A 25000-nucleotide genomic window follows, 5' to 3' on the forward strand; every position below is an offset into this window, starting at 1 on the left:
GCTTACTGTGTCTGTTGCATCTAGGAAATCTATCTGCAGCTTTGGTGGTTTCCACAAAGTTTCAGCCCTCCAGGTGTGGTCCCAGAGGTGCAGACAGAGCAGGGACGTGTCTCTCTAAGGATGACAAATTTAGAAAGAGCAGAAAACTGAAACCCTGCAGACTTTAACTGATAACAGAAGTTCACGGTACGTTGCCTTCACATGCTGTTATTTGTGTTCTTTGAGTCCTGTGTTGAGACTGAAACAACAGAGGCTTTTTATGTTTCTCACACTCATCACATACGATTCTTTCAAAAAACCAAATGAGCAAATGTTGAAAGAAAAACATGTATTGCTGAACTAAAACTAGTCTCTGCTATGGTAAAAGAAATACAACACATTCAGTGAGATTAAAGTTTTTTTATTATCATTATTTCAAATGCATTTTTCTATTACAGTTTACAGACCTGCTATTTATGGTAAGAATAAGAAATTCAAAGCCCATCACAGTAAAATGTATCATTCAAATGTCATTGAAACTCAAATACTACACTAACAAATACAACACACATGAAAGTATATTCAGTTAAATCATTAAGAAATGTTTCTATTTTCTTTAAATTTCAATTATACATAGATAAATGATTATGTACATGTTAAATGAAAAAGACTGATGCTTCCAATCCATCCATCGGTGTTTCTTGACCTGAAAACCAAGATAACATCAAACTCTTTAACATTTGTCTGTATTATATTCAGATATAAACTTGGTTAGTTAATGCATGTGGACTTATTCATGATTAATGATGAAACACAAGTCATCACAATCATTCCCAACATTCACTCTGTATCTCTGGCCACTGTTGAGAGTTTCTATTCTTGTCTATGAAGACAAGAGCCTTTAAAAAGCTGAAACTCTGAAATGTTCTCCATGTTTACCTTGATCAGGCTGAATATCATGCTATAGAGGAGAGAGAATATGAAGAGGACTATGAAGGAGTAGGATGTGAACATAGGCGGCTGAACTCATCCTCTTCGATCCCCCGAGTGTGCCATATGCCGAAGTGTCCTTGAACAAGACACTGAACCCCCATTTGTGTGAATGTGTGTGTGCTTGTGTGAGCAAAGTAGGTAGAAAACCGCTATGTAAGAGCAAGACCATTTACCATTACCATCTGAGTTGGTATTCGTCCATACATTCCATCAGTGGAGCTGTCCAGTGCTGAACTCACTCTACGGCCATGGCCAGTATGCACACTCATGAAAAATCACGTTGAAGCTCATTTAAAGTTTGCTGCACAAGGTTTGGACAAGCCTGTACGTTACTGGGAAAACATCAGATGAGGACAAAATGCACTGTTTTTCTGCATATGGTACTGGCAAATTGAAGGGAGTATGGATGGAAAAATGTACAGAGACATTCTTGAGAAAAATCTCCGACCACTGCCACAAGGGTGGACATTTCTGCAAGACAATGATCCCAAACACAGAGCCAAGGGAACTCTCAACTGGCTTCAGAGAAAATCTATGGAAGGAACTGTGTGTTCAGTACTTTTTTCCTGAGTCATTTCACATTATTACACATAACTTAATTTCTGATGTTTTTTGTCTTGGTTTCTTTCTATGTATGGCTTATTTGAGTTGTTACTATCACTATTCACTAGCACACTATTCATGTCAACAGCACCTTTAGAAATACTACTGTGATGAGTTCAATACTTTTTTTTACCAGCTGTATCCTGTGAAGCCCTTTACACACGTACAACGGGAAGGCCACAGAGTCCAGACCTTAACCCCTTTGAGAATCTTTGGGATGTGCAGTGGTCAGAGTCTGCCATCATCAATACAAGAATTGGTGAAGAATTTATGCAACTCTTGATGAAAATAAATAAGGTGACATTGCAGAAGCTACTTATTTAAACAATGCCACAGTGAATACGTAATCAAAGCTAAAGGCGGTCCAATCAAATATAAAGTATGTGACACTTTGTTTTTTGTCTGGAGAGTGTATAATCATCTAGGTTAATTGTGACTGATGCATTTAACATTTGAATCCTACTGCAAATAGTAAGAAATCATTTTCTAAAATGAACACAGTCTATCTTGAAGTGGTAGCTATAATCTTTCAGCAATTTAAATTTGTGTCTGGCCCCAATGGCATCAGCTCCAGACTTCTCAAGGACTGTGCAACACAACTCTTCAGGGTTTTCTGCACATCTTCAACTTGAGACTCAGTCTGGAGAGAGTCTTGCTTCTGGGGAAGACATCTTGTGCGGCCCCCATTCCCAAGTCTGCACATCCCAGCGAGCTAAATCAATTCCAGCCAGTAGTCCTAACCTCTCACCTGATGAATACCATGGAGTGGTTCATCCTGGGTCTCCTCTGTCATCTAGTGCACAACAACATGGACTCAATGCAGTTTGCCTATTGACCAGACGTAGGAGTGGAATACACTGTCATCTACCTGCTGCACAGACTGGACACACAAAACAAACAAGAAGTGTCACTCATTGGCATAATGCATTCCCTAGCCCCTTACCCTAACCCTAACCACCGAGAGTAATAGTACGTCGGCTGGATCAGCTGGAACTTTAACTTTGACTACATCATCTATTAAAGCCACATTCAGTGATTTGAAATCACAATTGTAGCTTTGACCAAGCATGAAATTTCATCATCCTATCAGCGACACACAGACACAACAGTCCTTTGCTCTTTTTTGACTGAGGCTGACAAATGTTGTTGATTTCTAATGTTCCTGAATGTGTGATACAGTAATGCTGCTAGAGTTAGACTTCAAATTCTCACTGACAACTGAAAACAAAGCTGTTGCTACTTTAATCTCCAAATCAAGTTTTATGATACAAGACAAGAAAAGACCAGATACAATTTCAATGGAAAGAAGAAAGTGTTAGTGGAGGTTAAATTAGGAAGTAGTTTTTGTAGAACTCTCCTATTTCTGTCTCTCACTGTGTCTCTTCTGGCACATTAATAAACTGCTGTGTCCTCATTCTTCGCACTGTTCATCCGGGGAGTAATATTTAGGAGTATTGTAAGTTGTAAGTTTGTAAGTTTTGTAAGATCATCATACATTTTGCTTTAGTTTTGATTATTAAGTTTATGAAACAGGATATTTCCTTCGGGGTATTTGGGCAGGTTTTCTGAGTCTGAACTGATGTGTATAACGATAGTGGTTGTGGTTTAAAAAGTTATGAAATACAGTCAATATGTTACAAATATAGGAAATTATTGTAACATTTCACCAACTAGAATTTAATGTTATTACTAATTTGTAAACTAATGCAAAATACATCTTGTCTCTAAAAACAAAAAATGTATTTTATATATGAAAACTTTATCAGAAAGTTTCACAAGAAAAACAAAGTTAACAAAATTCTATTGGTGAATGTAACCCTTAAAAGTTTTACATTTACAAAAAATGTATTAAATTAATTACAAAAACAAAACAAAACAAAACAAAACAAAAAAACTATCAAGTTAATTTTCAGTGCTGGAGGTTTTTGTACAGCTGCTCAACCAACTTCAGTCACTGTGGCCTCGAGCACAATAATAAACAGCAGAATCTTCAGTCTTCAGACTGTTCATCTGCAGAAACACCTGTTCTTTGCTGTTGTCTCTGGAGATGGTGAACCGGCCTTGAACTGACTGAGAGTAGTAGATGTAGCTACTACTAGAACTGATAGTGGCAACCCACTCCAGTCCTTTTCCAGGAGCCTGTCTGATCCAGCCCATACCGTAGCTGCTGAATGACAGTCCAGTTGCTGTACAGGTCAGTCTGTGAGACTCTCCAGGTCTTTTAACCACTGGTTCAGACTCTGTTATGGTCCAACCTTCAGCACCACTCCAAACAAACAGAGCAACCAGCAAGAGTGTCAGCTTTCTGTCAGCCATGTTGACAGTGTGATTAGTAGGTTTTCAACTCCCCTTTAAATATGATGTCAGCTGGAGCCCTGTGACAATTTGGTTACAGTCAGCTCCTCCTACATCACTCCATCTATTAAAGTCACATTCAGGGCTATGAATTCACATTTGAATTTTGAGACAAATACTGATGTCAATAAGTCAGTCCTTTCTGACCTGTGTATATAATTAACGCTGCAAAATGTCAGTCTTAGTTTAGTTATCAGGAACACTAGTCACTTTGAGCATAACAAGCATTTACAAGTCCATAAATAATATACATTTATACAGTTTTTCTGAGCAAACTTTTTTAAGCTTTAATATAATAACTTCATTTCATATCTTATCTTTCATATCTCCTCCTACATCACTCCATCTATTAAAGTCACATTCCCAGGGTCAGAAATAAAGGATTTTGTCATCTTATTGTCTTAAATAACTTTCGTGTTCAAGATCATATTATATCAGTGGTGTGAGGGCTCCTCTTCTAGTGGTTTATGCTCTGTGAGAGGACTAAACAGCAGAGTCTTCAGGCTGCACATTCTGTCCATTTAGAGTCACTGTGTTGCTGGAAGAGTCTAAGTTGATACTGAACTTGTTCTTTAGAGAATCACTTATACATGGTGGATTTATGTTGTCTTAAGAAACTATAGCAGGTTAAGGTTGAGAATAAATGTATTTATCATTGAAATAAAAGTAACTTTGCTTCTATGACTGGGTTCATGATGTTGACATGAAATTTTATTTTGTGGTTGTTTAAACCAGAGAGAATTTTTTGAGATGATTTAATATGTTGAGTTTTCTTAAACTGTTGCTTCTTCTTGTGTCACTGTGTCTTTGAAGCTCATTAAAAAAAAAAAAAAACAGATAGAATTTTAATTCATCATGAACCAGCCTCTTACTGACAGATGATTTATCACCACTATAATGGGAAGTAACAAAGCTCATCATCAGCTGTTTGCTGTCTTCATAATTTCTGTTTCAGTCTTTTACTGCCCCCTGGAGGTTCTAGAGAAACTAAATAGTTGGATGTTTTTGTACAGTATCTCTGTTCACTTTAACCACTGTGATTCTCTGGCGCAGTAATACACAGCAGAGTCTTCAGGCTGCACATTCTGTCCATTTAGAGTCGCTGTGCTGCTGGAAGAGTCTATGTCGATACTGAACTTGTTCTTTAGAGAATCTTTGTAGTATGAAGCTGAAGTATGTTTCATCCCAATCCACTCCAGTCCTTTTCCTGCAGGTTGTCTGATCCAAGCTGTGAAGTAGCTGCTAAGAGAATAAGAGACCTGACAGGTGATGGTCAGACGTTGACCTGGCTGCACAGTCACAGAGGCTGGCTGTGTCAACGTTTCACACTTTACACCTGTTAAAAGAAGAAAATGTTTTCTATTAAATGATCAACTTTAAAAGAAGAACTGTTGACTGAGACAAACCCAGAGAGACTCACAGGATCCAGCTGCCAACAGCAGCAGCAGAGCTACAGGAAACATGTTGAGTCTGATGTTCTGTTTCCTCCACAGTGATGTGAAGTTTTTATATCTGAGTAGAGACGACGTCACTGAGTTTGCATCCAGTCAAACATATGAAGCATCAGTGTTGGTGTCTTCATATGAAGAGTGACTAATATAACATATTTTATAATAATGCACTAATTTTTCATGTTTAAGTGACACCATCTAAATTGTTGTATATAATATAAAGACCACACATAAAAAAAATGTATCATAAGTATACATCAAAAAATGCTTTCACACATTATTGTCGGTTGATTTGTTTCAATAGATGTTTAATGTCAGTGATCAGCTGCTGCTTTTAGCATTTATTTTAACAACTGACTATTATATTTAATATCAAGAACGTTGGATGAATGCATTTATTATTAATTCCATTAATTAAACAAATACATGATAGTAAAGGAGGAGTTATTAAAAAAACATTCCTTCATAAACAAGCTGTAACTTATCATGAGAAGAATACTGAAGGTTTTTGTGCAGCTGCTCAACCAACTTCAGTCACTGTGAGTCTCGAGCACAATAATAAACAGCAGAATCTTCAGTCTTCAGACTGTTCATCTGCAGAAACAGCTGTTCTTTGCTGTCGTCTCTGGAGATGGTGAACCGGCCTTGAACTGACTGAGAGTGGTAACTGCTGCTCGCATCATAATTAGAAGCAACCCACTCCAGTCCTTTTCCAGGAGCCTGTCTGATCCAGCCCATCCAATAGCTGCTGAATGACAGTCCAGATGTTGTACAGGTCAGTCTGTGAGACTCTCCAGGTCTTTTAATCACTGGTTCAGACTCTGTTATGGTCCAACCTTCAGCACCACTCCAAACAAACAGAGCAACCACCAAGAGTGTCAGCTTTCTGTCAGCCATGTTGACAGTGTGATTAGTAGGTTTTCAACTCTCCTTTAAATATGATGTCAACTGGAGCCCTGTGAGGATTTGGTTACAGTCAGCTCCTCCTACATCACTCCATCTATTAAAGTCACATTCAAGGATCGTGTTCAGTTCCATGATTGTCTCGTTTTTTTCTTTTACTCTATCTTTCACTACATTATCTTTATTTTGCAGATTTTACCTTTGGACAAATTTTGAGGGTTGTAATTATAGGATTTATTGATCATTCTCACTTAGGGACACTCTTTAAGTGATGCATTCCCTTTTCTCTTTATTGTTTGAGGGAACATCATGTGGACCCAAGAAGAAAATATCTGGGGTCAAAGGTCAATGTTAAACAGAATTCAAACTTGAACTGGTGGCATCTTAGTACTGGATATATAACTCTAAATGCCTTATTTGAACTTCTCAAATATGACAAGATTAGATTTGAGATCCCAGCTGTCTTTGAGTCAAACTGCTGTTTGTTGTCTGTGGAGGTTTTGGTGCAGCTGAGGTACTGAGTGCTGCTGGACACATCTTCAGTCATGATGAAACAACTTTGGACAAACCTGCCATTGATAGCAGAGTTATAGCCTGTATCCATCCTCCCAATCCACTCCAGAGCTTTCCCTGGTTTCTGTCGTATCCAGTGAATACTGTGCTGTGTCATGGTATAACCAGATATGACACATGACATCTTCACTGTCTCTCCAGGTCTCTTCACCTCAGAGGGAGACTGGTCCAGTTGATCTCACTCCAAACTCTTGGAAACAAAGAACTTGTGATCATCATCCACCACTCTGTGATATTAACAGAAAAATTATTCAGTGTTTTAGAACAGAAACTATTTTCTTACTGTGAACACTAACTATAAAGAATAAACTCCAGGGAAGTAAATTTTCCATATTTTAACTCTTTATGATGAGAGTGTTTGTCAGATTTAATAAAAGTCTCCAAACTGCTCCGTCACAAATTACATGAGAGTTCCAGATGATGTGTTTATGAAGGAGCAAAGGTTTGCATAGAGCTCCCTCTACAGGTTCAAAAAGGAACATACAGCAGTTCAAAGCTCTGCTCCACCTCACTGCATGGTAGCTGATTGTGGATCAGATGAGAGCAGGAAATAATTTAAACCATCTGTCCTTAGCCCTACTCATAATACTTAATACAACAAACTGTGTTCATACAGAAGCGTCTGTTCTCAGACAAATGCTTCACAATAAACATTATTTTTTCTCTTCAACCATCTTAGACAAAGACACTCAATGTTTAGTATCACGTTTCCAGCAGTGATTCACAACTACAATCTATCCAGTGACACTGTAGAACAACACCTATTGACTGAGACAAACACAGAGAGACTCACAAGATCCAGCTGCCAACAGCAGCAGCAGAGCTACAGGAAACATGTTGAGTCTGATGTTCTGTTTCCTCCACAGTCTGATGTGAAGTTTTTATATCTGAGTAGAGACGACTTCACTGAGTTTGCCTCCAGTCAAACATATGAAGCATCAGTGTTGGTGTGTTCATCTGCAGAGTGACTAAAATATATTTTATAAAAATGCTCTAAACTTTTATAAATCTGTCTGAAAAAGTGAATCAATAAATAGGACATTTTGAAAGCAATTTAAGACCAATTATTGAAATTAATTACAGTGTGGAAGTGACACCATCTTCAAATTTGCATATAATATGAAGACCATACATGAAGAAATGTAACAAAAGTTTACATCAAAAATGCTTTCACACATTATTCTCTCTTGATTTGTTTCCATAGATGTTTCCATAGTGATCAGCTGCTGCTTTTAGCATTTATTATAACAACTGACTATTATTAGATGCAGTTATTTTTCATTTCATTCATTAAATAAATACATGATAGGATTAATATGTAAATATTACAGTGTACTAACAAATAATAAACGAGGATTTATTAAAAAAAATAAAGGATTCCTTCATACACAAGCTGTAACTTATCATGAGAAGAATATTGGAGGTTTTTGTACAGCTGCTCAATCAGCTTCAGTCACTGTGAGTGTCGAGCACAATAATAAACAGCAGAATCTTCGGTCTTCAGACTGTTCATCTGCAGAAACAGTTGCTTTATGCAGTTGTCTCTGGAGATGGTGAACCGGCCTTGAACTGACTGAGAGTAGTAGATGTTGCTACCACTGCCGCTATCAATCCAAGCGATCCACTCCAGTCCTTTTCCAGGAGCCTGTTTGATCCAGTTCATCCTGTAGCTGCTAAAGCCCAGTCCAGTATTGTACAGGTCAGTCTATGAGACTCTCCAGGTCTTTTAACCACATTCAGGCAAATTAACTCACAATTTGACTTTTGGACAAATATTACATTTATTTTTTGTTCTCAATGACAGACAGACTCGCTGTATCACAAATAAAGGATCATATCATTTTATTATAAATAACGTTAGTGTTTGATATTATATGATATTAGTGGTGTGAGGTCTCCTCCTCTGGTGGCTTAATGTTCCAAGTGTTCAGACACTGAGAGGTTTTTGTTTAGGTCTACTGATGGTTTGTGTTTTATCGTGAGTCTCTGGCACAGTAATACACAGCAGAGTCTTCAGGCTGCACATTCTGTCCATTTAGAGTCACTTGTATTACTTCTTTAGTGAATCTTTTGCGCAGGATGGATTTGTGTTCTCTGAAGAAGCCATAGCTTGTTCAGATGAAGAGGAAATGTATTTATTATTAAAATAAAATTATGTTATTGTTTAAAAGAATATTTTAAAGTTTATAGAATATTTTTGAGATGATTTAATACTTGACTTTTCTTAAACTGTTGATTCCTCTTGTGTCACTGTGTTTTTATTGTTCATTAATAAACAGATTGAATGTTAAACCATCATGAACCAGCCTCTCACTGACTGATGATCTATCACCACTATAATGGGCAGTAACAAAGCTCATCATCAGCTGCTTGATGTCTTCACTGTTTGTGGTGGTCTTCTACTGCCCCCTGGAGGTTCTAGAGAAAATAAATAGTTGGATGTTTTTGTACAGTCTCTCTGCTCACTTTAACCACTGTGAGTCTCTGGCACAGTAATACACAGCAGAGTCTTCAGTCTTCAGACTGTTCATCTGCAGAAACACCTGCTTTCTGCTGTTGTGTCTGGAGATGGTGAACCGGCCTTGAACTGACTGAGAGTAGTATTGGCTGCTACCGCCATTACTAATGAAAGCAATCCATTCCAGTCCTTTTCCAGGAGCCTGTCTGATCCAGTCCATGTGGTAGCCACCAAAGTTAAATCCAGATGTTGTACAGGTCAGTGTGTGGGATTCTCCAGGTCTTTTAACCACTGGTTCAGATTCTGTCAGAGTCTGACCATCAACACCTGTCAAGAGAATAAAAAGCATCAAGGTAAATAAGCTGCTGACTCAAATCAAAGCTATGTAACATGAAGATGAGTGAAAGTGTTGACCTGCCCAGCAGATAGTTAAAAGCAGCAGTCCTGTCCTACAGTCCATCATGTTAAACTGTGTGTCCACTGTTCTCTGTCATCCTCTCTGCAGTCAGATAAGTAGAGGTGGAAGACATCTTTGTTTTGCATTGACTCCTCCTCTCAGGAAGAATGCAGCTGGGCTTCATCTCTTTCTAAAATATACAGGTGAATATTAGTTTAATATTGTATTAATTTAAATTAAACCTAGACCATTGGATCATGTTCGAATAGATATTTGTCAGTGAATAAACCCTTATAAATTATCTTGAGGCCCTTTCTTAGTGATTTTTCCACCGTGCAGGCTTCACCAAATGGTTATCCTATTATTGTATGTAATAACAGGAGAACTAGTATCACACACATTCCTGGTCCTAGACTGCCCTCTACTGTCCTCACCTTTGAAAAGACGTGACGTTGCTCCAGGTTATACTGGATGTAGAGTCAAGGTTTTGTATTGAATTCAGTACAACTTGTTAGAGCTCCATGTAATGTCCCCTGGGAAACCTTCAGTCTCCAAAATGTGATGCTGAGATGTCACTTAAATAAAATCAGTCAATATAATATAACCTAGAATGAAGAGTTAGTGTGGTGACATTGCCTCAGTTTCATCAGACCTGAGTAAGTTAGTTGTGGATGGTAGTGATAGCAGGGTTAGCCCTGGCCTCTTACAGGAGGGGTCTGCTGAGATGGACCTTCAGGGTTAGGGTTTGACTCTAGAATATTGCAGGTGTATTTTGGGCCATCTCATGTTCCTGTTGTCATTTATCACCTTTTGTTTTTTGTTTTTTTTTTTGTTTTTTATAATTATGATCATGATCATGATAACATATTAGATATTTATAATAAAGAGAAGGACAGCAAGATTTCCTACAGTGCCTCAAATAAACTAAGAATCTGTCACTGTGAGTCTCAACAACAGACAGCTGATAACAAACAGGCTTTATTCATATGAATAAAAATTAAACTCATTTCGGTAACAAAAGAACAATTCTAATCACCCGGACAGACGAGATATGAAGACTTTTTAAATTGAATTGATCTGAATCATGTGTCACCGACAGTCACTTGTTGCTTTATTTTCATTTGAACATTTCACAGTTCTAATGATCTTATTCAGACAAATTCACTTTACTTATGTTCAGTTTTCTTTGTTTGGGAACTTGGTGGTATTATAATGATTATTGTGGGTAATATTTTCTCATATATTAACAGTAAATAATACATCAAAAATCATCAAACTTGTTTTATAGAAAAAACCAAACTGTCTCTGAGTCACTTTGCTGTTTATTGTGTTACAGTGTACTAACAAATAATAAATGAGGATTTATTAAAAAAAATAAAGGATTCCTTCATACACAAGCTGTAACTTATCATGAGAAGAATATTGGAGGTTTTTGTACAGCTGCTCAACCAACTTCAGTCACTGTGTCTTCGAGCACAATAATAAACAGCAGAATCTTCAGTCTTCAGACTGTTCATCTGCAGAAACAGCTGTTCTCTGTTGTTGTCTCTGGAGATGGTGAACCGGCCTCTAAATGACTGAGAGTAGTAGATGTTGCTCGCATCATAATGAGAAGCAATCCACTCCAGTCCTTTTCCAGGAGCCTGTCTGATCCAGCCCATATAGTGGCTGCCGAATGACAGTCCAGATGTTGTACAGGTCAGTCTGTGAGACTCTCCAGGTCTTTTAACCACTGGTTCAGACTCTGTTATGGTCCAACCTTCAGCACCACTCCAAACAAACAGAGCAACCACCAAGAGTGTCAGCTTTCTGTCAGCCATGTTGACAGTGTGATTAGTAGGTTTTCAACTCCCCTTTAAATATGATGTCAACTGGAACCCTGTGAGAATTTGGCTACAGTCAGCTCCTCCTACATCACTCCATCTATTAAAGTCACATACAGTGGTGGAAAAATGTTTCCAGGCACCCTTAACATTTTACACAATCTCAAATACTATCATGAAGTATTTGTGGAAAAACATTTTTGTGTTTCAAAAGGTGTGGCTACATTAGACAGACACAAACAGTCTCATTTTTTGTTGCTGTTTATTGTTTACAAGAAAAACTAACAAAACTTAATTCTTGACAGTTTCAATATGTCAGTTCTCAACACTGTTGTTACCAAAGTCAATAAATAAGAGAGAATTTGTTCATAACTGAAAACTAAATAGATAAACCAATACATCATCAAATCGATATTTAGAAGTCTGACCATTAGAACGCAGGAGAGCTCTGATCCTGACTGGCACGTACCCTAAAAGCCCGTTGAGGGGTAATCTTGTCCCATTATTCTTTAATTACTACTTTTAATTCTTCTAAATTCTTTTGCACTTTGCACTTTGATAAAGGCCTTTTGGTAATCCACCACAGGTTTTCAATGGGGTTCATTTCCAGGGATTGAGCTGGTCACTCTAAGACCTGGAAACTGTGCTCCTGCAGCCAAGTTCCACTGTTTCACTCATATCCACATTTTAAATGATAGCTCTCTGGCACTTTAAAATGTTTGACTTCATTATAGATGTATTAAAATTAAATTAAAAAAATAGAATTTTAAGATTCTTTGAAATTTGCAGGTTGTTTCTCTCATTCTTACACATCTCAGGAACAGTTTGAGTTACAATCACTCTTAAAGTCAGACTCAAAGATTGTTGTAGCTTTGACCAAATATTAAATTTCATTGTCCCCTCAGAGACACATGCACACACACCAGTCCTTTGTTCTCCTTTTTATTCTCTACTGTGTCATAAATATAAGTATTTCCTTATTTTATTATATTAAATAGTATTACACAGCAGAGTCTTCAGGCTGCACATTCTGTCCATTTAGAGTCACTGTGTTGCTGGAAGAGTCTAAGTCGATACTGAACTTGTTCTTTAGAGAATCTTTGTAGAATGAAGATCCAGTGCTTTTCACTCCAATCCACTCCAGTCATTTTCCTGCAGGTTGTCTGATCCAAGCTGTGTTCTAGCTGCTAACAGAATAAGAGACCTGACAGGTGATGGTCAGACGTTGACCTGGCTGCACAGTCACAGAGGCTGGCTGTGTCAACGTTTCACACTTCACACCTGTTAAAAGAAGAAAATGTTTTCTATCAAATGATCAACTTTAAAAGTAGAACTGTTGACTGAGACAAACCCAGAGAGACTCACAGGATCCAGCTGCCAACAGCAGCAGCAGAGCTACAGGAAACATGTTTATGATGAAACTGTTGTGCTGTGAACTCCACTGACAGTCTGATGGTTTTATAGCTGAGGAACATGGAAACTCACTGAGTTTGCATAGAATGAAACAAACATGTGAAGCATCAGTGCTGCTCTAAGTGGAGCCAATAGAAAAATACGTTCAGTGATTCTCTGCAGAATGAACACACACCTGGAAATCACCTCTGTGACATGACTTTCTATAACAAGCACTTTTACATAAAATCTTGTTGCTTATCAGGCTCAGTTTCTGAGAAAATAAACATGAGTGAATCTTTTTATCGTTGTATCACTTTTCATTTCATCTGATACAAAGTATCAGAGTCAGGAGAACAAACAACTGCTACTTATACAATATTCAGACTATCTTGAAACTAAAGGTTATGATCTTAAATTCACTCATGAAGCTGCATTCTTTGCAGATCGAGCTGTTAACATCTCTAGAAAAACAGCACTGTCATATCTAATTAATGCGACCCACTCCAGTCCTTTCCCAGGAGCCTGTCTGATCCAGACCATCCAGTTGTTGCTGAAGTCCAGTCCAGATGTTGTACAGGTCAGTCTGTGAGACTCTCCAGGTCTTTTAACCACTGGTTCAGACTCTGTTATGGTCTGACCTTCAGCACCACTCCAAACAAACAGAGCAACCACCAAGAGTGTCAGCTTTCTGTCAGCCATGTTGACAGTGTGATTAGTAGGTTTTCAACTCCCATTTAAATATGATGTCAACTGGAGCCCTGTGAGAATTTGGTTACAGTCAGCTCCTCCTACATCACTACATCTATTAAAGGGTATGAACTCACAATTTGACTTTGGACAAATGTTAAACTTGATTGTCCTCTCACCAGGTCTTTGTCTCCTTCTAACTGATGATTTTCAATGTCCCTGTCATTCATTCAGTGTGTGTTACAATAATGCTACTGGAATTAGAATTCAAATTGTTACAGAAAACTCACAAATTTACAAACTCATTTGTGTCTGATCAAAGATCACATGTTACTACTTTAATCTGAGTTCAGGTCAGTTCTACAGTTACTGTGAGTCACTAATGGAGATAGACAGATTCTGAACTGTTTCTCTCAGTAATCTGATGTGAAATCATTAGTGGTGTGAGGGCTCCTCCTCTGGTGGCTTCATGTTCCAAGTGTTCAGGCACTGAAAGGTTTTTGTTCAGGTCTACTGATGGTTTGTGTTATTGTGAGTCTCTGGCACAGTAATACACAGCAGAGTCTTCAGACTGCACATTCTGTCCATTTAGAGCAGGCATGTCAAACTCAGTTTGGCTCTGGGGCCGGATCCAGACTTTCTGTTCTCAGGTGGGCCGGATCAGTAAAAGAATGTCAACTCCAAATATTTAGCTTTGTTTTTCAGTACTATGCTTTATCATTCAGCCTACATTTGTAGCCTACCCTACATATTATAATCACGGATGACAAGGGATCTTTTCTAAGCACAACACATTTATTCAAAAACAATGGGGAAAAAAATGATTTTTCATGTTTGGCCATGAATGTGTTAACAACTGGTTTATTTTAACAGTTGAGTGAATGCAGTTTTACACCTGAACCAACTCACCACACTAAACAAACTCAAGTGGGAGCTATAAAAAAAATATTTTCGCCTTAATTGTCATACTGCTTTGAAATAAATGAAAAAAGAAATATAAAATACAATAAATAAATAAATAAAAAAGTTATAGCAGTGCATGGGCAATAGGATTAGACTACATCAGATCAAACTACTAGGCTGGGCCTACTGAAGTTGAGAATATACTGCACAATATTAATTGTCTTTGATATGACATACTTGTCTTTATGATGAGTGGAGCCGAATATTAAACTCTTTGACACTGGTTTTGCATTCACTTCTGTGAATAAATACTTCTCGGTCCATTTCTCCTGGAAAACTCTGCACTCCGTGTCCACTCTTCTTTTTTTTTGACAGTGCCATTTTGGGAAGGGTGTGTTGACCGATAACTTGTTTAGTAGTGGTGAATGGTGAAGCAAGATTGCCGGTTTATTTTTACTTGAACACATCACGTTGCGAATGTTTATTTCCTGTGACTAACTCGTGTCAGTGCCGCATGCTTGACGTGAGCGCTTTTACACATTTACTGCCCTCTAGCGGCCGGAGGGAGCATTTGGTTTGTATTTATTTTAAAAAAATCACAACTTTTAATAGAAATTAGCTAGAGACTCGCTTCTTTTTTTGACATACTCAGAAATTTATGCCGGGCCGCATTAAATGACCCAACGGGCCGGGTCCGGCCCGCGGGCCGTATGTTTGACATGCCTGATTTAGAGTCACTGTGTTGCTGAAAGTTTCTAAGTCGATACTGAACTTATTCTTCAGAGAATCTTTATAGTATCAATATCCAGTGCTTCTCATCCCAATCCACTCCAGTCATTTTCCTGCAGGTTGTCTGATCCAAGCTGTCCACCAGCTACTAACAGAATAAGAGACCTGACAGGTGATGGTCAGACGTTGACCTGGCTGCACAGTCACAGAGGCTGGCTGTGTCAACGTTTCACACTTCACACCTGTTAAAAGAAGAAAATGTTTTCCATCAAATGATCAACTTTAAAAGAAGAACTGTTGACTGAGACAAACCCAGAGAGACTCACAGGATCCAGCTGCCAACAGCAGCAGCAGAGCTACAGGAAACTTGTTGAGTCTGATGTTCTGTTTTCTCCACAGTCTGATGTGAAGTTTTTATATCTGAGTAGAGACGACGTCACTGAGTTTGCATCCAGTCCAACACATGATGCATCAGTGTTGTGTAACTAGAGCCAGTAAGGTCTTTGTAGAGTGAATATGGTGTTGATGTTATACAATAATCCACACATGGATTTTGCTCTAAACATTTCAGGAAAGTTGTCTTTGGAAATATTAAGATTAGGACATTTTAACATCATCTTTATACATTGAGTATAAAGATTAGGAGCTTAGCTAGTTGATGTCTAACGAAAGTAATGATGAAATTAATAAATATGTATTAATCTTTGTGAATATTGGTTTCATTGTGCTGATAGTAGCCACTAACAAACAGGAGAGGTATTTTGAACATGTATAATTTTTTTTTCTACATGCAAAACTGAGAAGAAAGTTATTTTTCTTCCAATCAGTTGTTATCATGACATTTATTTTGTGACTGTTAAAGTGGACAGGATATGTTTTTCTTACTCAGTTTTTATTAGTTCCCCCATCCAACCCATCCATCTCTCAACCAACCAAGAACCATTCTGTATTCATAATCTTTTGCACTTATCACAGCAAAAGGTCAGATGAATCAGAAATGAAATTCTTCTATTGTTTTCGACTTTGCCTTGTTGACTCTTGCTGAAGACAGTTCCAAATATGAGTCATATGAGTCCTGGAAATGTCATGAGGAGGTCTTCATTGCTGAGCTATAATATCTTTGGCTGCTCTTAAGCCAGTCAACCAGATTTTAGACGTTTGAAGTAGAGAGAATATTGTTGACTGGTTCTGATGTGTTGTGTCACTGTGTCTATGGAGCTCCACAATAAACTTGATCTGCAGATTCACCTGCTGCTCACCTGATTCAGCTACTTGCTGTATTCACTGGAACTTCATATTGTAGGTCTTCTACTGCCCCCTGGAGGCTGTAGTGAAAATAAATAGTTGGATGTTTTTGCACAGTCTCTCTGCTCACTTTAACCACTGTGAGTCTCTGGCACAGTAATACACAGCAGAGTCTTCAGGCTGCACATTCTGTCCATTTAGAGTCACTGTTTTGCTGGAAGAGTCTAAGCTGATACTGAACTTGTTCTTTAGAGAATCTTTGTAGTGTGTGGTGTATCCAACGCGTGCACTCCCAATCCACTCCAGTCCTTTTCCTGCAGGTTGTCTGATTCAAGCTGTGTAGTCGCCACTAACAGAATAAGAGACCTGACAGGTGATGGTCAGACGTTGACCTGACTGCCAACAGCAGCAGCAGAGCTACAGGAAACATGTTTATGCTGAAACTGACGTGCTGTGAACTCCACTGACAGTCTGATGGTTTCATAGCTGAGGAACAAGGAAACTCACTGAGTTTGCATAGAATGGATCAAACATGTGAAGCATCAGTGCTACTCTACGTGGAGCCAATAGATAATTTGAGGGAGTGAGTAGATACCTGTAAATCACCTCTGATGATGTTAAAAATACTTATTTCTTGCCAACAACAGTACTTATCAGTTTAATAATTCGTATTTGTAATATTAGATTAATATTAATGGATAACTCATTGCACTAACAATGATGATGAAGTTCCTGTGTTTAACTAAAGTAGAAACCATCATGTTCCTTTCTGTAAACCGTGTTTCCAGTGTGTTTAGTATATTTTCAGATCAATGATTCTCCTTTAAGATGCACAGTCTCAGATATCTCATGCTGATGCTGTTATCTCTGCTGGTTTCTATCCATCCATTCACATTGTTGACATATCCATGAGCAGCTGAATCACCGAGTTTAAATCCCATTAACATTTACACATCCTTACAATCATGTAGTTGTCTCTATATAGAAGCTATGTGAGATTTCTGATATGTGGTAATACTCAAGGACTGATAACAACAACTTAGTCCTCTCTGATTTGTGCATATCAGCAACAACACAACCATGTATAAAACTATCAGTCCTAGTTTAGACATCATATTGTTTTTACAATAAAATAAATAATCTACAGCCAAAGTCATGTTTTAATATGATCAACTTTTGTATAAACAATTCGTATAAATGAAAATTAAGCATCAAACATTGACACAGAAACCCAGCTGTCTATGAGTCACATTGCTGTTTGTTGTCTGTGGAGTTTTTTCTACAACTGCTCAAAGAACTTCAGTCATTGTGACACTTGACGATAACAATAATAAACAACAGATTCTTCAGTTTTTAGTCGCGTAAACAAAAAGAAAATCTAACTGAAACATCATGAATTAAATGTGAGGACAAATTACTTTTAAAACTCTACGATACGGTGTTCTTGACAATGTGGACTTTAGAGTTCCTTTTCTGTACACCATGATATCTTATGGAATACTGACTATGTCTGCTTTTTTAAAATAAGTGACATGAAGGTTAAGATGTCTCGCACCGTATGAATGAAATTATTAAAACTTCTTGTTGCCTAAAAAGACCTGACGTTGTTCAGCTCCAAAAAATTGGTGGAAAAGGGTTTCATTGTTGTCACTCTTGATGTTAACTTATCAGCATGAAAACAGCTTAAAGAACAAAGAAAACAAGACATTACACATTCACAATAAATATATAATATATATATTTTTTAATAATAAAGAATAATTTTGTAATTTAAACTTTAGGAGTGCTACTATCAGAGGTGCATTCAGCTTTCTGAGGTAGTCATGTTGTCAAAAGAAGTATTGTTTAAGGTTTTTGTGCAGCTGCTCAACCAACTTCAGTCACTGTGGCTTCGAGCACAATAATAAACAGCAGAATCTTCAGTCTTCAGACTGTTCATCTGCAGAAACACCTGTTCTCTGCTGTTGTCTCTGGAGATGGTGAACCGGCCTTGAACTGACTGAGAGTAGTATTTGCTGCTACCACTAGGTTGGCTGATAAGTGCAATCCACTCCAGTCCTTTTCCAGGAGCCTGTCTGACCCAGCCCATCCAGTAGTCACTGAATGTGTATCCAGATCCTGTACAGGTCAGTGTGTGGGATTCTCCAGGTCTTTTAACCACTGGTTCAGATTCTGTCAGAGTCTGACCATCAACACCTATCAAGAGAATAAAAAGCATCAAGGTAAATAAGCTGCTGACTCAAATCAAAGCTATGTAACATGAAGATGAGTGAAAGTGTTGACCTGCCCAGCAGATAGTTAAAAGCAGCAGTCCTGTCCTACAGTCCATCATGTTAAACTGTGTGTCCACTGTTCTCTGTCATCCTCTCTGCAGTCAGATAAGTAGAGGTGGAAGACATCTTTGTTTTGCATTGACTCCTCCTCTCAGGAAGGAAAGTTTGGATCTACAGTTCACTTGGACTGCAGTTACATCAAGCTGAGAATTAATTAATTTTACTGTTCAAGAGTTTTTTCAGTCATCACATAATACATAAGTGAGAAATATAAATGTTATCAGAAGCAAAGTTTCTCATCTTCACTTCTCATCTTCACATGTGATGACTTGAATCCTTCTTTAAGGAAGCAACAAGGAATTAAATTTAGGTAATGAATCTAATTTAACTTGACCTCCAACAGAAATTAACATCAATACATCAGGTTACATGGTCTTCTATTTCTACACATCCAGCTGCCAGCAGAACATATGATGCTGAAACTGAACTGATGAGAGCTCTGCAGTTTTCTACAAAGTTTAAAATATGGAAACAATGAAATGAAGAGAAGCTGCAAAATGCGTCAGTTCAACGTGTCGTTTTTTTGAAAACAACAGATTGCTATTCACATGGGCTTCTCTGTGAATCTGAATATTGAAAAATAAGAGAGACAAAGCAACTTAGAAAACACTGAAATTATAATTTAATTTCAATATTATCCATATTTTATACTATAATGAGTAAAGGTGAGAAGTTAGCAGAGACTTCAGGCTGTTTGATGTGTTGAGTTTTTCCAGCGTCCCTCCCTCTTGTGTCACTGTGTCTCTGGAGCTCCATAATAAACATATTGAATGTTGAACAAGCCGTTGGTGAGTGGTTATCTATTACCACTATAATGGGCAGTAAGTTCATCATCAGATGTCTTCACTGTTTGTGGTGTTTCATATTTTAGGTCTTTTATTGCCCTCTAGAGGTTCCAGTGAAAATAAATAGTTTGATGTTTTTTTGTTCAGTCTCTCTGCTCACTTTAACCACCGAGTCTCTGGCACAGTAATACACAGCAGAGTCTTCAGGCTGCACATTCTGTCAAACTGGAAGTGTCTGAGTTAATACTGAACTTGTTCTTTAATGAATCTGTATGTAGTAATGTAGTTGCATCTGTCACATGCACTTCCAATGCATTTCCAATCCACTCCAGTCCTTTTCCTGCAGGTTGTCTGATCCAAGCAGTGTCATGGCCACTAACAGAATAAGAGACTCAGTAATGCTGAGTATATGTTTAGAAGTTGGAATATCAAAATTTTATTGAAATTGTTTCATTTTAAATTAATTCAAGGTGAAGTGTATTATCTAATGTGAATTTAAAATGGAGCAGGTTGGAAGAAAGTTCCTGTTTTCTCAGTTTCCTGACTTTATTTCAGGCCTCATTGTTCACAGTTGTGCAGTTGTTGGTTTTCATTGTCACCTCACACATCATTCTCAGATAAACAAATGTTCAGTATGATTTTTTTTTTTATTATTATTAGATGGGGATGAAAACTGTCTGTGTGAAGAAATCAGTTTCTGTCAGTTTGGTGATGTAAAACATGAGTATAGAGGTGATGAGCATTGATTCACGTTACAATCCAAAGAATCTGTCTGTTCAAAGTCAGACTGTATATTCAGTTTCAGGTTGTCATCTCTAAAACAGTCAAGAAGAAAAAAGAGAAATGACTTAGACTGTACTTTCATTCTATTAATCTTTTCAATTGGAATGAAAATCATATCTTGACTAATTAGGAAATAACTTTTTTTTGTCACCTCACAAAGCCACACCTACGCTCTAAATTTATATTTGATTGTGGAAGTTTCACATTTGTAAAGTTATCTCATCTCATATTTTACTATCACCTATAATCACTAGGGTCATGGGGAAGCTGGAGCCTATCCCAACGGTTATGAAGCAAGAGGTGGGGTACACCCTGGACAGGTCACCAGTCTATTACAGGACTGAGGCAAAGTTATTATTAATGGAACTTATTCTGAAATGTTTTTTTATATATATCTTATATTTAACAGTTTTAACAACTAAAACTGAGTTCTGTTTCTGAGTGATACTATATCAAAAAATAAAATTATATTTTAGATATAATCATGAAAATCTTTACAGTAAAACATATAGAAATCTATTGTGGATATATGTTAATGGTGGTAAGACACTGTCTCTGAGTAACATTGTTTGTTCTCTGTGGAGGTTTTTGTACAGCTACTTAACCAACTTCAGTCACTGTGAGTCTCGAGCACAATAATAAACAGCAGAATCTTCAGTCTTCAGACTGTTCATCTGCAGAAACAGCTGTTCTTTGCTGTTGTCTCTGGAGATAGTGAACCGGCCTTGAACTGACTGAGAGTGGTAACTGCTAGTGCCATAATTAGAAGCAACCCACTCCAGTCCTTTTCCAGGAGCCTGTCTGATCCAGCCCATATAGTAGCTGCTGAATGACAGTCCAGATGTTGTACAGGTCAGTCTGTGAGACTCTCCAGGTCTTTTAACCACTGGTTCAGACTCTGTTATGGTCCAACCTTCAGCACCACTCCAAACAAACAGAGCAACCACCAAGAGTGTCAGCTTTCTGTCAGCCATGTTGACAGTGTGATTAGTAGGTTTTCAACTCCCCTTTAAATATGATGTCAACTGGAGCCCTGTGAGAATTTGGTTACAGTCAACTCCTCCTACATCACTCCATCTATTAAAGTCACATTCAATGATTATTTTTACTGAGATATGTTAAGTCCTAATTTTACTTTTCTATTTATTTAAGTATTTCACTTATATCAACTTTGTAAATTATGGTTCTCTTTAGATATATTAAAATAACAAAGTGATAGACTTCATTTGATCCTTTGATTTCCATGTTTTTTGTTTAAGTGCTTTTAATTAATAATCATGTTTCCAGGTTGTTTCTCCCATTCTTATACATCTCAGGGACAGTTTGAGTGAAAATCGCTCCCTTTGAACCAGAATGAACAGAATACAGTGCTGGGGGTCAAAGGCCAAAGACACATTAACACATCAGGGATATTGGTTTTGCATTGACTCCTCCTCCTCAAAGAGAAACCATATTTCACAAAAAACTCATCTCTGTATATCATTATTCTACATTTGGATATTTACACCTTAATGCACCAACAATTATGATATAATCAGTACATACAGTTTAACTTCTCAATTTTATTTCTGTACAGTTTGTAACTAAACTGAGAGACAATACATGTGAGTTTATCAATATAGACAGAGACGTTAGTCATTAATTTATGTTATGATAATTTGTTTAAGATATAAGTTTTCTCAGTAAGTATTTTGATCGACTCTTTGTTTTGAATTTCTTTATTTTCCATTATACATACACTTTATGAAGGGACTGTTTCTCTCCATGTTCTGGTGTGAAATCATTAGTGGTGTGAGGGCTCCTCCTCATTTATTCAATAATGACAGAAGAGAAACTGAAATCTTGAAGATGAATGTCTTTTTTCAGATTACGTTTTTAAAGTCATGTCATATTGAGACCATTTGATCAAATCTAAAGTCTGTTTCTGTCTGCACTGTAACAGTAAACACAGCTGAAATCATTAGTGGTGTGAGGGCTCCTTCTCTGGTGGCTTCATGATCCAAGTGTTCAGGCACTGAGAGGGTTTTGTTCAGGTCTACTGATGGTTTGTGTTATTTTGAGTCTCTGGCACAGTAATACACAGCAGAGTCTTCAGGCTGCACATTCTGTTAATTTAGAGTCACTGTGTTACTGGAAGAGTCTAAGCTGATACTGAACTTATTCTTTAGAGAATCTTTGTAGTATGAATATCCAGTCCTTCTCATCCCAATCCACTCCAGTCCTTTTCCTGCAGGTTGTCTGATCCAAGCTGTGTGGTAGCTGCCAAGAGAATAAGAGACCTGACAGGTGATGGTCAGACGTTGACCTGGCTGCACAGTCACAGAGGCTGGCTGTGTCAACGTTTCACACTTCACACCTGTTAAAAGAAGAAAATGTTTTCCATCAAATGATCAACTTTAAAAGAAGAACTGTTGACTGAGACAAACCCAAAGAGACTCACAGGATCCAGCTGCCAACAGCAGCAGCAGAGCTACAGGAAACATGTTTATGGTGAAACTAAAGTGCTGTGAACTCCACTGACAGTCTGATGGTTTTATAGCTGAGGAACATGGAAGCTCACTGAGTTTGCATAGAATGAATCAAACATGTGAAGCATCAGTGCTGCTCTAAGTGGAGCCAGTAGAAAAGTCTGCTCTGTGATTCTATGCAAATTGAACACAAACATGAAAATCACCTCTGATGAATCATTTAGTCATGAGATGTAACTTTACAACCAGTCATATATCAGACAGATTCTACTGGATCATGATCTGATTCCATTCATCATGTGTTACAGAGTGATTTTTTTGCAGATATTTGGTAACACTGGTGAACTGATGTCAACAAGTCATTCCTCTCTGATCTGTGTATATCATCAACACTACAACCATGAATATTTTAAGTCTGAATTTAGACATTAAGCGCACTGGTCCATTTGACATGACATATATTAATATAAAATATATAACATTAAAAACACACAAAATGTTATTCTGATCACTTATGAACTATTTTTAAACTTTGTTTCTTTCATCTCATGAAGTCACACCAATTCCTTCAAATTATTTTATATTTGTCATCATCTCACATTCCTAATCAGCCAGGGTCATGTTTTAATATAACTCTTTTCAACCTTATTTTATATCTTATATGGTTTGTCCTTCAATGACTAATTTAGTATTAACAACTGCTTTGGTCATTGAAAGAATTCTATCACTGTGTGTGATTCAACAATATAAAAATAAATACATATATGCATTATTATAGGAATATTTATGTACTGATAAATTTAATTTTAAATACACTGAAACCTACTGTTTATATATATATGTGTGTAAGTAAAAAAAAAAAAAAGAAAAAGAAAACACAGCTGTCTATAACAGTTTTGTTTTCTGTGGAGGTTTTTGTACAGCTGCTCAACCAACTTCAGTCCATGTGTCTCGAGCACAATAATAAACAGAAGAATCTTCAGTCTTCAGACTGTTCATCTGCAGAAACACCTGTTCTGTGTTGTCGTCGCTGGAGATGGTGAACTGGCCTTGGACTGACTGAGAGTAGTATTGGTTGCTATCACCAAAATCAGTAGAAACCCACTCCAATCCTTTTCCAGGAGCCTGATCCAGCCCCAACAGTTGCTGCTAAACTCCAGCCCAGATGTTGTACAGGTCAGTCTGTGAGACTCTCCAGGTCTTTTAACCACTGGTCCAGACTGTTATGGTCTGACCTTCAGCACCACTTGGTAACACTGGTGAACTGATGTCAATAAGTCATTCCTCTCTGATCTGTGTATGTCATCAACACTGTAACCATGAATATTTTAAGTCTAAATTTAGACATTAAGCACACTGGTCCATTTGACATGACATATATTTAAATAAAATACATAACATTAAAAACACTAAAAATGTTATTCTGATCACTTATGAACTATTTTTAAACTTTGTTTCTTATTTAGTATTAAATACTGCTTTGGTCATTGAAAGAATTCTGTCCCTGTGTGCGATGCAACAGTATAAAAATAAATACATATATGCATAATTATAGGAATATTTATTTACTTATAAATTTAATGTTAAATATACTGAAACCTACTGTTTATATATACATGTTTGGGTTTGTAAAACAAACACAGCTGTCTATAACAGTTTTGTTTTCTCTAAAAGTTTTTGTACAGCTGCTCCATTGTCTTCAGTCACTGTGAGTCTCGAACACAATAATAAACAGCAGAATCTTCAGTCTTCAGAAACACCTGGTTTCTGCTGTTGTCTCTGGAGATGGTGAACCGGCCTCGAACTGACTGAGAGTAGTATTTTTCGCTACCACTACCGCTATCAATCCAAGTGATCCACTCCAGTCCTTTTCCAGGAGCCTGCCTGACCCAAGCCATAGTGTGGCTGTTGAAAGTGAATCCAGATCCTGTACAGATCAGTGTGTGGGATTCTCCAGGTCTTTTAACCACTGGTTCAGATTCTGTCAGAGTCTGACCATCAACACCTGTCAAGAGAATAAAAAGCATCAAGGTAAATAAGCTGCTGACTCAAATCAAAGCTATGTAACATGAAGATGAGTAAAAGTGTTGACCTGCCCAGCAGATAGTTAAAAGCAGCAGTCCTGTCCTACAGTCCA

The 25000-nt window shown here is 37.5% G+C and overlaps 1 protein-coding gene and 1 long non-coding RNA gene across 2 annotated transcripts in view; one reads left to right on the forward strand and one right to left on the reverse strand.

The window, feature by feature from the left end:
• Nucleotides 1-25000, forward strand: part of LOC124997821 — a 284917-nt gene that overhangs the window by 75702 nt on the left and 184215 nt on the right. The gene's annotated exons all lie outside the window — the stretch shown is intronic.
• LOC124998207 lies at nucleotides 16640-22891 on the reverse strand. The gene is made up of 3 exons (XR_007111040.1): nucleotides 22836-22891; nucleotides 22675-22751; nucleotides 16640-16860 (listed from the first exon to the last, which is right to left on the reverse strand). It is a non-coding gene; the product is annotated as an uncharacterized LOC124998207 (long non-coding RNA).

This window comes from Mugil cephalus, chromosome 20 (genome assembly GCF_022458985.1).
Source record: "Mugil cephalus isolate CIBA_MC_2020 chromosome 20, CIBA_Mcephalus_1.1, whole genome shotgun sequence".
Lineage (NCBI taxonomy): Eukaryota > Metazoa > Chordata > Actinopteri > Mugiliformes > Mugilidae > Mugil > Mugil cephalus.